Source organism: Megascapheus bottae, chromosome 4 (genome assembly GCF_031878675.1).
Source record: "Megascapheus bottae isolate mThoBot1 chromosome 4, mThoBot2.hap1, whole genome shotgun sequence".
Lineage (NCBI taxonomy): Eukaryota > Metazoa > Chordata > Mammalia > Rodentia > Geomyidae > Megascapheus > Megascapheus bottae.
The window spans coordinates 4,169,042-4,182,007 of NC_143512.1; positions in this window are offsets into that span (position 1 = coordinate 4,169,042).

The following is a 12,966-nucleotide window of genomic DNA, read 5'->3' on the forward strand; positions in this document are numbered from 1 at the left end:
AAAGCAAGGGCTCCCCTTAAGTTTCCTAAGGGTCCTGTCCAGGCTAATGAGATCATTAAGAGAGTCCTTGTTAAATAGGCTTACATAGAGTTTGCCTGTAAGGCCTTTGGCTGAGCCTTGTGCCCAGGCTGCAGTGATTTTTAGCCTCTGAGCATCTGTGTCTGGGTATGTACTTAGCAGTGTGCTGGAGAGCACAGATTCTGGCTCAGACTGCCAAGGATCCTGGGCCCCAGTTCTTTCTGGTAGTGTGACTTCAGGCTAGTTAGCAAATTATGCCTCAGTTTCCTCACTTGAAAAAGCAGGCCAGTGCTGAAGTTATACTGGAGATTTTTCTTCTCTCTCTCTCTCTTTTCTTTCCTTACTTTCCTCTTCTTTGCTTCCCCCCTTTCCCTTCCTCCTTCCCTCCCTCTCTCCTCCCTGCCTTCCCCCCCTCCTCCTTCTCCTGCCCCTTAGCTTTTATACTTAAGGCTGGTATTCTTCATTTCAGGCCACAACTCCATTGGCAGCTCTCCCCCCACCCCCCCGCCTCTCTCTCTCAGCTAGTTGGAGATAAGAATCTCATAGATTTTCCTGCCCCTGGTATATGGCTGGTCATAGCATTTTTCAAGTAGAATTGGTGAGGAAAGCGAGGTAAAGGTAAGGTAAGAGAACTAAAGCTGGCCGCAGGACAGTCAAGAGGTTGACCACAGGCAGCTCTCAGGGGGAGGTGGAGGCCGGAAGCTCAGGGTCAAGTGGATTCTGATGTCAGGGTCTTCTGCCTGGTGGCTGAGGGGACACTTAGCATAAACCTGCAGCTCCTTACAAACCAGGAGCTTCTTTGTAGGAGCGAAAAGTGCTTTTCCTATCTGTAACCCAGAACTGTAAAATGAATCCTGTCAGCACTGATCAGAAGGGGTTTTCCCCTGGTGCTTAAAATGGATGATACTATGCTACTACTAATAAAAACAAATATCATTTGTGGAGCTCTTATCATGCACCAGGTACTGTGCTAAATACTTTACATCCATCATCTCTAATACTGGCAGCTCCACGAGCAGGAACTAGGTCTGTTTTGTTTCACCACTGCATCCCTAGAGCCTAGCACAAGGCTGACATGTAGTAGATGTCTAATACATATTTATGACATAAAGAAATGATCCTAGGTAAGGAGCCTCCTCTCAAATAGGATAAGTAACTAAAGGTTGTTCAGCTAGAGGGACGCAGAGGGCAAGATTTACCCTGAGGCTTGAGTTTCAAGTTCCTGGGCTTTACTCAGCTCTGCAATCCCTGTCATTCTCTTTGTGGCAAGGGAATCAGCATTAGTGGCAAATCTGAGAGCTTGTGGAAAATGGAGAATCTAGGGCTGGGGATGTAGTTTAGTGATAGAGTGCTTGCCTAGCATGCATGAAGCCCTAGGTTCAGTACTACCTACCCAGAAAAGGCTGGAAGTGTCATTGTGACTCAAGTGGTAGACTGCTAGCCTTGAGCAAAAGAGCCTTGACTGTGCCTAGGCCCTGAGTTCAAGCCTCAGGACTGGCCAAAAAAAAAAAAAAAAAGAAGAGAATCTCAGCGACATCCACATGGTAATAAGAGCCTGAGTGGTTCAGATATAAAGGGAAGCATGATTCCCCCACTATTCCAAGCCACACCCCACCCCCACTCCAGCTGCTTAGGAGCCAATGTTCTTGGCTTGTTCAGCAGCTTCAGTCACACTGGACTTGATCATTTTGGTTCTATGTCCTTTGCCATGAAACTGCTGAGTGTAATTGTAGAGCTGGTGGCATTGGCCAAAATCTTGAAAATGATTACCTCTTAAGAAACAAAAGCATATTTTCACCTTTTAAGTCATACATGCCTGCTGTCAGTATGTATTCATGACGATGGAGGCAGGATTTTCTAGCTGGTGGTCTTTCTCTGAACAAGACCATCTCAGAAGGGATTCTTCTTCCTGATTCTTTGTTTTTCTACATCCAGTCATGGAGGTTGTGGATTCTCTGCCCCAGTCTATATTATGAGCAGATGATTTACTCTAGTGATTATATTCATAAACAATTCCCCAATGATTTAAATAGTTCTGTTGACTTGTGTTGTGAAACTTATGGTCTGGTCTTTCAAAACAATGTAAAGACATTCTCTCCTAGCAGAAGAAACAGAGAACATGGTTTTGTGGTTATTTCACCTGTTTTTCCCAGCTCCCTCCTCTCTCTCACCCAGTCTCTGTTTCCTGGGCCACTGACCTCATTGTGTCATTGTAGTCTCTGTGCCTCTGGCCTTTCCTAATAATTAATGTAGAGCTCTAGTTCAAGAATTCAAATGTGGGTTTGCTCCAGATCCACCCGACTTCCTCTTATGGGTTTGGGTAAGCAATAGTTCTTAGTAGAGACCACCCAGAAATTGTATGAAAAATTTGGCTTGGGTTGTATGGAGTTGGTCACTAATTTTCTCAGATCCTCACTGGGTCTAGGACTCCTCCACCTCCTCGATAATGATTGGTCTCTCATCTCTGCCACATCTCTTTCTCTCACTGGGTTTATTTTGCTTGGATGGTATCTTCTTTAGTGAACTCTATGCAAATCAGGACAATAGTCAGGAACACTTACATTGGAAGCTGTACTTTTTTTTTTTGCCAGTCCCGGGCCTTGAACTCAGGGCCTGAGCACTGTCCTTGAGCTTTTCCCTCAAGGCTAGGGTTCTACCACTTGAGCCACAGCACCACTTCCAGCTTTTTTCTATGTGTGTGTACTGAGGAATTGAATCCAGGTCTTTGTGCCTGCTAGGCAAGTACTCTACCACTAGGCCAAACTCCCAGCCCCAGACCTGTACTGTTTTCCCCCCTCTGTGGTACTGGCATTTGAATTCAGGGCTTTGCACTTGCTATCTATGTAGGCCACTCAAAGTACTTCCCCTGCTTGGAAGCTGTATTTTATTTTTTTCTTAGATTTTTTTTTATTGTAATTAGTAAAAGGGTTACATGGTATTTGCCAGATAGAAGGTGCATTAATTCACGTACATTGATACCCTTTCACATGTCTTGGTAAGGAAGCTGCATTTTAATTCTTTTTTTTGGCCAGGGGTGGGGGGTATAGGCTACCACAGTCCCACTTCCCATTTTCTAGAGATTAATTGGAGATAGGAGTCTCATGGTCTTTAGTGCCCCGGTCTTTGAACCTTGATCCTCAGATCTCAGTCTCTCGAGTAGCTAGAATTACAGGTGTGAGCCACCGTGCCTGGCTTACACTTTAATTTTTAAAGTGTGAGATCTTTTGGCAAAATACAGTTGCCTCCTTGCTTTAAGACACATGAAAGTCATTGGAATTTTATATATTATTTACAGATAATCCTTGATGCATGAACTGTTTTCCAGACCTCTCAAAAGTAATCTGGTACCCCTTGCTCTAGGAATCTGTAGCTCATAGACTCAAAGATAATATCATAACAGGATGGAAAAGGTCACAGATAATAGGAAAGGAAACATTCTTAGATATTATTAAATCTGACATCCCATTTTACAAGCGAGGATAGTAAGGCCTAAGGAGAGGTCACACAAAGAATTCCTATCAGACCCGGGGGTAGAAAACCAGTTCTTATTACTCAGATTTCATGCTTTTTTTTCATAGCCTGTCTATAGGCATTCTAAGAGGGGTTGGTGAGATCAATGGATCAATATTGGGTAGATAAATAGCAGAGGATCCAAGAAAGCTTAAGGATGCCTGTGAATTTGAGTTTTCTTTAGTTAGCCTGAATAAACTAACAGTCTTATTCCTTCTCCTCCTCCCTTCCTCCCTTCCCCCTATACAATACTCCCTCTCTGTCTCTCTGTCTCTGTCTGTCTCTGTCTCTGTCTCTGTCTCTGTCTCTCTCTCGCACACACACACACACACACACACACACACACACACACACACACACACACACACACATCATTAGACTAGACCAATGTTGCAATATAAGCCTGAGGATTCAAATAAGGGCTTCTCTTCTTGAAGGTTAAGAAGCATTAAATCGATTGCATTTGATGCCAACCTCAGTTTTCCAATAATAATGCCTATTATCTCAACAATTAATCATGCATGTGTTCATTTGGCAGTTATTTATTGAGAGGCTTCTATGTGTTGGGCTGAGAAATAAGCAGCTTTAAGTGTAGATATGGCCCCTGCTCTCTGACTGTCCACGTTCTGTGAGGTGAAGATTTTACACCTGCCTCATAGGGCAGAGCATACTGATTATCCTCTTTCTCCTGATTTCCAGTCTGGCAGGGTTGTCACTGATGCAGGGGAATCTAAACAGTCAGGACTGCTTCCTCTTCATGGGGAGGGGGGGTGGGCACTTTTGCCATTCCCAGTGGTAGGACCAGAATTTAGATTGTGGTCTTCAATCCTGTTATTTTCCTGTGTTCATGTGTGAAATATGTAAGTTCTCTTAGTCCCAGAGAAGGGAAGGGACTGATTGGAAATAATCAGTGAGTCAGGAGTCCAGCCAGGACTGCTTGCTTTTTGTTTTGTTTGTTGGTTGTAGGGCTTAAACTCATGGCCTGGGCACTGTCACTGAGCTTTTATTACTTGCTTGTGCTCTATCTCTGTGAGCCACAACTTCACTTTGGAGATAAGAAGATCACAGACTTTCTAACCCGGGCTGGCTTTGAACTACGATCCTCAAATCTCAGCCTCCTGTATAGCTAAGATTAGTAGCCACCAGCACCCAGCTCTTTTTCAACCTGGGTTTTAGAGGTTGGTCCTGGGAGCTGGGTCAGACAAAAGGGAGAGAGGGAAAGCAAGAGCAAGAATGCTGTGCCTGGGACGGCAATGGCAAAAACCGGGAGTCAGGCAGCAGATGGTTGTGGAGTCAGGAAAAGAGGATGTGAGGCTGAAGTTATGGTCATGGAGAAGTTATCATGAGGCCCGTTTCAGAAACTGAGCTCAGACCACAAAGCCTCAGGTACTGGGGGCCTGGCAGAAAGGGGAAAAATGGTGCCGTCAAATTTATGGAGGACGTCTGAGAATTACACTCGATGCACATCATCTCTGTCAATTGGAAAATGGATGATCTTCCACACTTCCTTGAGGATAAAGAATAATTACTGCTATTTAATAATGAAGCAGCAGCCATTTATTTAGTGAGAACACATGCTGCAGAGAGAGCCATTCACCAGAAATATACCATGCTATCCTCTGAGCAGTGCCCTCGTCCTGAATACATAGTGAGGAAGCAGACCACAAAGAAGACAAAGGACTCAGAGTGAGCACTGGTGGGACTGGAACTTCCATCCTCCTTCCCCCAGGTCAAGGCCTCTCCTGTTTTAGATCTGAATTTGCAGCCAGCCCAGCTGAGTTCCTGTAGCACCTCAGAGCCACTGAGGTCTTCCCTGGCCTTTAGACACTAGGCTCTGAGGGTTTCACATCCCCCATTCCAGAGAGAACCAAGCCTAAATGTCATCTAAACCTGATGATCTGCTTGTACAATCACACAGAGCTCTTGGAAGCTTAGGAGAGAAGAAGGCAATTGTCTTCTCCAGACAATGTGTGTGGCCTGAGAGGTGGACACTGAGTCCTTTGCCTATGGAGCAGAAAGGCACTTTATATCTCACTCAGGGACAGTCTCTGGGGTGAATGAGGGTGATGTCAGAAGATACCATTGAACAATTCTGATCACTTAAAGAGAAGGAGATAAAAGTTCAGTGACATTTTCAGTCCTCAAAATGTTTTAATTTGATTATAATATGTCATTAGTAACCTTTCCGAGCCTTGCTAACACACACACACACACACACACACACACACACACACACTCACACACACAATTTTTCCTCTTCTTTCTTTTTCCTTTTCTTTCTTTTTTTGAACAAGCCTTGGGCTTGGAGCCATTGGCAAGCAACAGTATCTAGTTAGAATTTAATAGCATTGTTTTATTGTATTTATTTTTACTTTTAGCTCCTATTTATGGCAGGTGAGACTGGTTTTCCATTTGCAATAGTGATTTAAAGTTTCCATTTTAAAGACATTTATTTAAGTTAAAAGGAGTCTATTTAAAGAAAAACCTTGAATAATAATAATACAGGTGCCACACAGACTTAGTCTAGGTGGTAAAGGTGGTTTGGCTACAAATGAGATTTAAGGAACATGGATATTTGCAATGGTGGAACAAAATAGCCATATAGTCTCATTGTCTTTTAGAAGTCCAGAATATAGAATCTAGCACCATAAATCCTAAAATAAAGATAGGAAATAATATAAAACACCTTCTGTCTCTCATAAAATATTAACATGGTCCTTCAAGGTCCTTACTGGTGTGGGAAAACTGACAACTCAAGAGATTTAGGATAGAATGAAATCACATGTGAAAGAGCCTTGGAACACATAACATGTTCATCAAAAATTAGGGATATTTGTAAAGTACTCTCCACTTTGAAGTTAGTAAACCACAGGATGTCTAGCTGAGACTTGGGAGTCAAATCAGACTTTTTGACTCTATGACTTCTTTGAGCACCCTCAGCTATGACAATGTTCTTGAGGAACTTGTGGCATTAGAGGGCATGGGAGAAAATCTGTAGAGGGGTTGGTCTGCTTGGTACCCCCAGAGACAACAACAGAGTTGGGGGAAGGACCTGGTCCTGGGTCCTGGGAAGGGAATGCTGTTAGAAGAAGACTGAGTGTATTCAGTCTTCCACTCATGGAGCTGTATAGAGCTGCCCCTTTGAAACTAGCATGTGCCAAGTAGCCTTCAAAGGGAAATCTGCTCTATGATTTAACCTTTTTCTGGGGCCATGGGTTTTTGCCTTCTGTCCAACCATCAGGCACCCAAGCAACTCTTTTTCTATCCCTCATGGCTATAAGTTGATTCCCAGGGTTTTACCAATAAAGACAATGGGGTTACATCCTGTTTGAGTTTTGGAGAGTCTCAGCTAGGACCAGGACATTAACAAGGCAAGAGCTTGAGAACGATTGATGTGATCTAAGTAAAAAGCATAGAGGCTTGTTGGAAAACACCCTGATCTCCCAGTTCCTTACAGACTACTTAACTTCATTTTTCCATGCACTTACAATTTATGGAGTCTCCTTTACCAGGAAGAAACTACCTTAAAAATGAAGACTCCATGGCCAGGCACCAATATAATCCTCGCTACTCAGGAGGCTGAGTTCTAAGAATCACGGTTTGAAGCCAACTTGAGCAGGAAAGTCCATGAGGCTCTTATCTCCAATTAACTAGCAGAAAGCTGGAAGTGGTGCTGTGGCTCAAGTGATAGAGTGCTAGCTTTGAGCAATAAAGAGCAGGGTCAGTGCCAGGTCCTGAGTTCAAGCTCCAGGACCAGTACACACACACACACACACACACACACACACACACACACACACACACACACACAAATGGAGGCTACAGGGTATGTCACCTTGCTGTATGAGATGGTGAGGTATAATAGATATATTGTCTGTCTTGGTAGTAATTGATGCCAACTTTTAGAAATGTCTACCTACCCATAGTCATATAAGCAGCTCACCGAGGGCTTGGGCCTCATGTCATTGTATGAATGAAGTGAACGGTCTCTGATGGAGGCCTAGTTTCCTCCAATCCCACAGCCAGTGGGCTCTTTCTCCTGATGGTCAGACTTTGACCTCAGTTGAATCTCCAGGAGGCCCAAGTCCTTAGAACTGCCCACTTCTTATGGTCAGCATCCTGTCTGCCAGGTTCAAATTTTCACACTCACTCCTAAAGGGTGTTCTTGCTCCCTCTCCCTCAAGACCTGTTTCATGTGGCTCTGTGAAGGGAAATACTCATGGGCGGTTGCTTCTCAGTAGTTACCAGGCTGAGGCTGGAAAGGGCCCCTCTTCCTGAGGTCGCCCACAGCCTGTCTCCCAGGTGCCAGAACCCTGTGTGTTCAGTGATGTGGATTCCTGAACACATCCTAGGTGGCCCTGCCAAATGCTTGACCCTTCCCTGCCCACTGTCCTCCAGACAGGCGCCTGGGGAGAAGCAAAGAAAGGACCGCTTCTCTTCCAGTGGGCCTCAAAAGTGTCTCTGCCATTCTCTCCCCATGAATCATGGAAAAAACAGCATGCCCCAACTGGGGAGGGAGAAAGCACTTTTTTTTTTTTTTTGGTCTAGCTACACAGGTCTCAGGCCTAGTTAAACTCTACTCTTGACAACAAGAGTTGTCCTACTGCGTCAGACCCTTTGAGTTCTCTTCTACCTACATCTCCAAAGGTTAACAGAATTAAACTGATATCACTTTTCTGACAAAAAGATTGACAGTCTGTCTTGTCCTCCATTTCCTGTGGAAGGCAGTTCATGGGATGATCAGCAGGTCTCCTGCCCACCCTCTCTGGTGTTACGCTGGGCTGGGACTGCTAAGTATTTCCTCATTAAAGCTCTGGCAGCTGGGCCAGGACTCGACGCCAACACCAATAGTTCTGGCCGCCTTGGAATGTTTGGACAGAGTTCTGCAGTTACAAGTTGTGAAGTTGAAAGGTCTTATGGATGGGGGAACCCTGCTGGTGTTAAGGGAACCCATTTCTCCTGAGGCCTGCATCTGCTGGCTTAAGATCCTAGCAGCAGGAAGTAAAGGGGAGAGGGTCAGCCAGAGAATGGAGAGGCCAGACAGGGAGCAAAGGTCAATGGAGCCCAGAAACAGGTGGGAAAAAGGAAAGGGCTGCTGAATTAGGGACAAGGAGTAGGAGGGGACATCAAAAGGCACTTTTGCCCCAAATTCAGAAACAAGTTCTATTCACAGGCACTCCCAAGTTCTGAGCTTGTTTTTACAATCAAAAGGACACCAATCTGATGGTCATGGTTTTCTCTCTGTGTGTGTGTGTGTGTGTGTGTGTGTGTGTGTGTGTGTGTGTGTGTGTGTGTGTGTGTTTGTTGTGAGGTCTGGGCACTGTTCCTGAGCTCTTCAGCTCAGGAACCACTTGAGCCACAGCACCACTTCCAGTTTCTGGTGGTTAATTGGAGTGTCCTGGCTGGCTTTGAACTTTGATCCTCAGATCTCAGCCTCCTGAGTATCTAGGATTACAGATGTGAGTCACCGGTGCCTGGCTGGTCATGGTTTTCTGTTCTCAAAGTTGTTGCTCTCAGGAAAGGATTCTGGGTTGGGCTTCACAGGGCAAACAGGATGCTGCTGGATCTTTCTTGGGAAACAAGACCCTGTAACAGGGTGCCTGTGATTCACACCTGTAACCTAGCTGCTCAGGAGGCTGAGATCTGAGGATCTTGTTTAGAAGCCAGTTTGGGCCGGGAAAGTCTGTGAGATGCTTACCTCCAATTAACCACTGAAAAGAGAGTATGAAAAAACTAAAGGATAGTATCTAGACTTTGATTCCAAGCACCAGCATAAACACACACACACACACACACACACACACACACACACACACACACACACACACACACACGCTGAATTATACTTACCCTCTTGTGATATTGCTGGCCAAATTGAGGTTTATTCATTAATCCACTCATTCTTCAAGTATTTATGGAATGTCTAAGCACTGAGGAACTGGTGAGAAAGCAGAAGGTCCATGCAGCATGGCTCTGATGGCTGTGGGCTGAAAAGCAGAGATTCTACATAGGCAGTATTACACCAAAGAAGAGCTAGGAAATGTCCAGGAGTCAAGGTGTGCTGTGCAGATGCAGACACAGGCTCTTCCCTCTCTGATGGTGACATGTCAGATTCAGCTCAAGAGTCAAGGAGGAAGACAGCTGAATGCCCAAGGTCTCTGCAGAAGGCATGGACAGGGCAAAGGCCATACGAAATGAGCATGGAGACAGTCGGGAAGGCTGGCAGGGTAGACCACATAGAGCCATGGGAAGGAATTTGGAGTTTATGCTGAGGACAACTGGAAGGCATGGAGCTTGGGAAAAAGTTCAGAGAACCTAAGAGGGGCAGATAAGGCTCACTGAAACATCTCTGATTTATAATGATTTTTTCTTACTACCTCCCTCTTGTCTATCCAGTTACAATCTCTGCTCTTTTAAGGGGAGAGAATGCAGGGAAGTATCTTGGTGGATGGGATTGCTTTCTTTTGTTAATATTATTATTGTTTATGGGTTTGAACTCAGGAACTCATACTTACTTGGCTTGCTTAATTGCTTTGCTGGCACTCTATCACTTTAGGCACTCTGAAACCAGTACTTTTTATTGTTTTATTATTTTGTTTCTTTCTATTTTGTTGCTTGAGATGGAGTCTTGTGGACATCTTTACCCAGAGTGGTGTCAAATCTTGATTCTTCAGATCTTAGCTTCCTGAATAGCTAGGATTACAAGTGTGAGTCACTGGTGCTCAGCTTTGAGTTACCTTCTTAGCTGTTGTATATTAATGGGTTGCAGACCACATAGTCTAAAAGGACCCTTGTACAACATCAATCTTGGAGAGGGAATGGGTCTTGTGATCCTGATAGCCATTTTTGGCTCGGATAACAAAATAGAGTGGGCAGGAGTGCAGTGGCCTTGGGAGGGAAACTAGGAGAATGGCCAGGAAACTGTATAATTCTTCATATGGATAAAACTGCTAAAGCAGTTTTCCTCTGGATACACCTTCCATGCTCTCTCTGTTATATATCACTGGGTCTGTGAGGCACTGTTTCTACTTCTGTGACAACACGTGTCTATTTTCTTGCTCCTCAGCTCAGGCCTCAAAGCTGAGAATTCATAGGCTGCACACATTTCCTATTATTATTATTATTATTATTTGAATATAGGGCTTGAACACTGGGCTTGAGCATTGTTCCTGAGTTCTTCAGCTCAAGGCTAGCATTTGATCACTTTAAGCCACAGAGCCACTTCTGGTTTTCTGGTGATTAATTAGAGATGAGAGTCTCACAGACTTTTGTGCCCAGGCTGGCTTTGAACCATGATCTTCAGATCTCAGCCTCTTGGGTAGCTAGGATTACAGGTGTGAGCCGTAGGCCCCTGGTTTCTCATTATTTTTTAAAGCTGGTAATTGGGAGAACAATTGGATTCTCCACTATTTTCTTTGGATAAAAACACTTTTTTGGGGCTGGTAGTTCGGCCTAGTGGTAGAGTGCTTGCCTAGCATGCACGAAGACCGGGGTTCAATTCCTTGGTACCACATACTTAGAAAAAGCCAGAAATGGTGCTGAAGCTCAAGTGGTAGAGTTCTAGCCTTGAGAAAAATCCAAGGACAGTGCTCAGGCCCTGAGCTTAAGCCCAGGACTGGCAAAACAAAAAAAACAAAACAACCCCCCCCCAAAAAAAAATCCCCACTTTTTTGTTGAAATAAACTCCTCAAATAGCTTAGGCTGTCCTCAAACTCACAATCCTCTGGTCTCAGTCTCCGAAGTGCTGGGATTACAGGCCCACCCCATCTTGCCTGGCTGGGTAAAGACATTTGTAAATAGCTACTATTAGCTGAGGTTGGTGCACAACTGTAATTCCAGTACTAAGGCAAGAAGATTGCTTGAGCCTGGGAATTCAAGACCAGCCTGGGCAATGTAACAAGGTTCTATCTTTTTAAAGAACTAACAAATAAAAAGGTAAAAAACAGTTGCTCATTTTTTTCCAGTCCTGGGGTTTGAACTCAGGGCCTGAGTACTGACCTTGGGCTTTCTCAAGGCTAGGGCTCCACCACTCGAGCCACAGCACCACTTCCAGCTTTTTCTATATATGTGGCACCAAGGAATTGAACCCAGATCTTCATGCATGCTAGGCAAACACTTTACCACTAGGCCAAACTTCTGGCCGGAACTGTTGCTTATTGTTAGATTTATTGGAATACATTGCAAATGTGTGGAAATGTGAGAATGAAATCACACACTCACCTTTAATGTAAACTAATAAATAAAAGCTATTAATATATTGATTATCTCTTTAAAGATAGGAGGACTCTTTGACATCAAACAAAAGCAGGAAGGACATAATCCCTAGTTTAAAAGAAACTCTTTAAGAGGGCTGGGAGTTTGGTTTAGTGGTAAAGAGCTTGCTTAGCATGCACGAGGACCAGGGTTTGATTCCTCAATACCACATACATAGAAAAAGCTGGTAGTGGTGCTGTGGCTCAAGTGGTAGAGCACTAGCCTTGAGAAAGACCAAGGACAGTTCTCAGGCCAAGTTCAAGCCCTAGGACTGGCAAAAAAAAAGTCTTTTAAGAAGGCGAATGAACATTGTTTTTTTTTGTTTGTTTTTGTTCAGGTCCTGGGTTTTGAACTCAGGGGCTAGGCACTGTCCCTGAGCTTCATTTTACTCAAGGCTAGCACTCTACCACTTGAACCAGAGCTCCATGTCTAGCTGTGTGTGTGTGTGTGTGTGTGTGTGTGTGTGTGTGTGTGTGTGTGTGTGTGTATGTGTGTGTGTGTGTATGTGTGAGAGAGAGAAAGAGAGAGGGAGAGAGAGAGAGAGAGAGAGAGAATCAGTGGTTGAATTCTGGGCCTGGGCACTGTCCCTGAACTCTTTAGCTCAAGGCTAGATAGAGCTCTATCACTTGAGTCACAACACCACTTCCGGTTTTCTGGTGGGTAAGTGAAGATAAGAGTCTCATGATCTTTCATGTGTGGGCTGGCTTTGAACTGCAATCCTCAGATCTTAGCCTCCTGAGTAACTAGAATTACAGGAGTGAGCCACCAGCACTTGGCTGAACATTGTTCTTACCATCTTCCATGAAAGCATCCTTTGGGCCAGGCCAGCACCTGGACTGCTTGCTCCTTGTGAGATCCTGCCTTGTTTTCCTGCCCTGGCAGGGTTATCCACCCCCCCACCCCAATGGTTGTGAATGTCAAGGGGCTATTTAAAAAAAAATTCACCTTGAAAGAGCAGCAGCGTCCATGGGTTCCAAAAACTGTTATTAATCCCTCAAAAACTTCCATGTTCCAACCAACCCGTGGGCATGCTTTTAAATGTTTGTAGTTGCCTCCCTCTCCCTCTCAGCTTTCAAGAAGTAAGGACTTCAAAGGCTGTTTCCTTGCTGAAATAAACATAGGCTGGAGGGAGCGGGAGAGAGGAATGGGCTTGAGGAGTGGAAAAGAAAATTGTGTTTTCTTCTA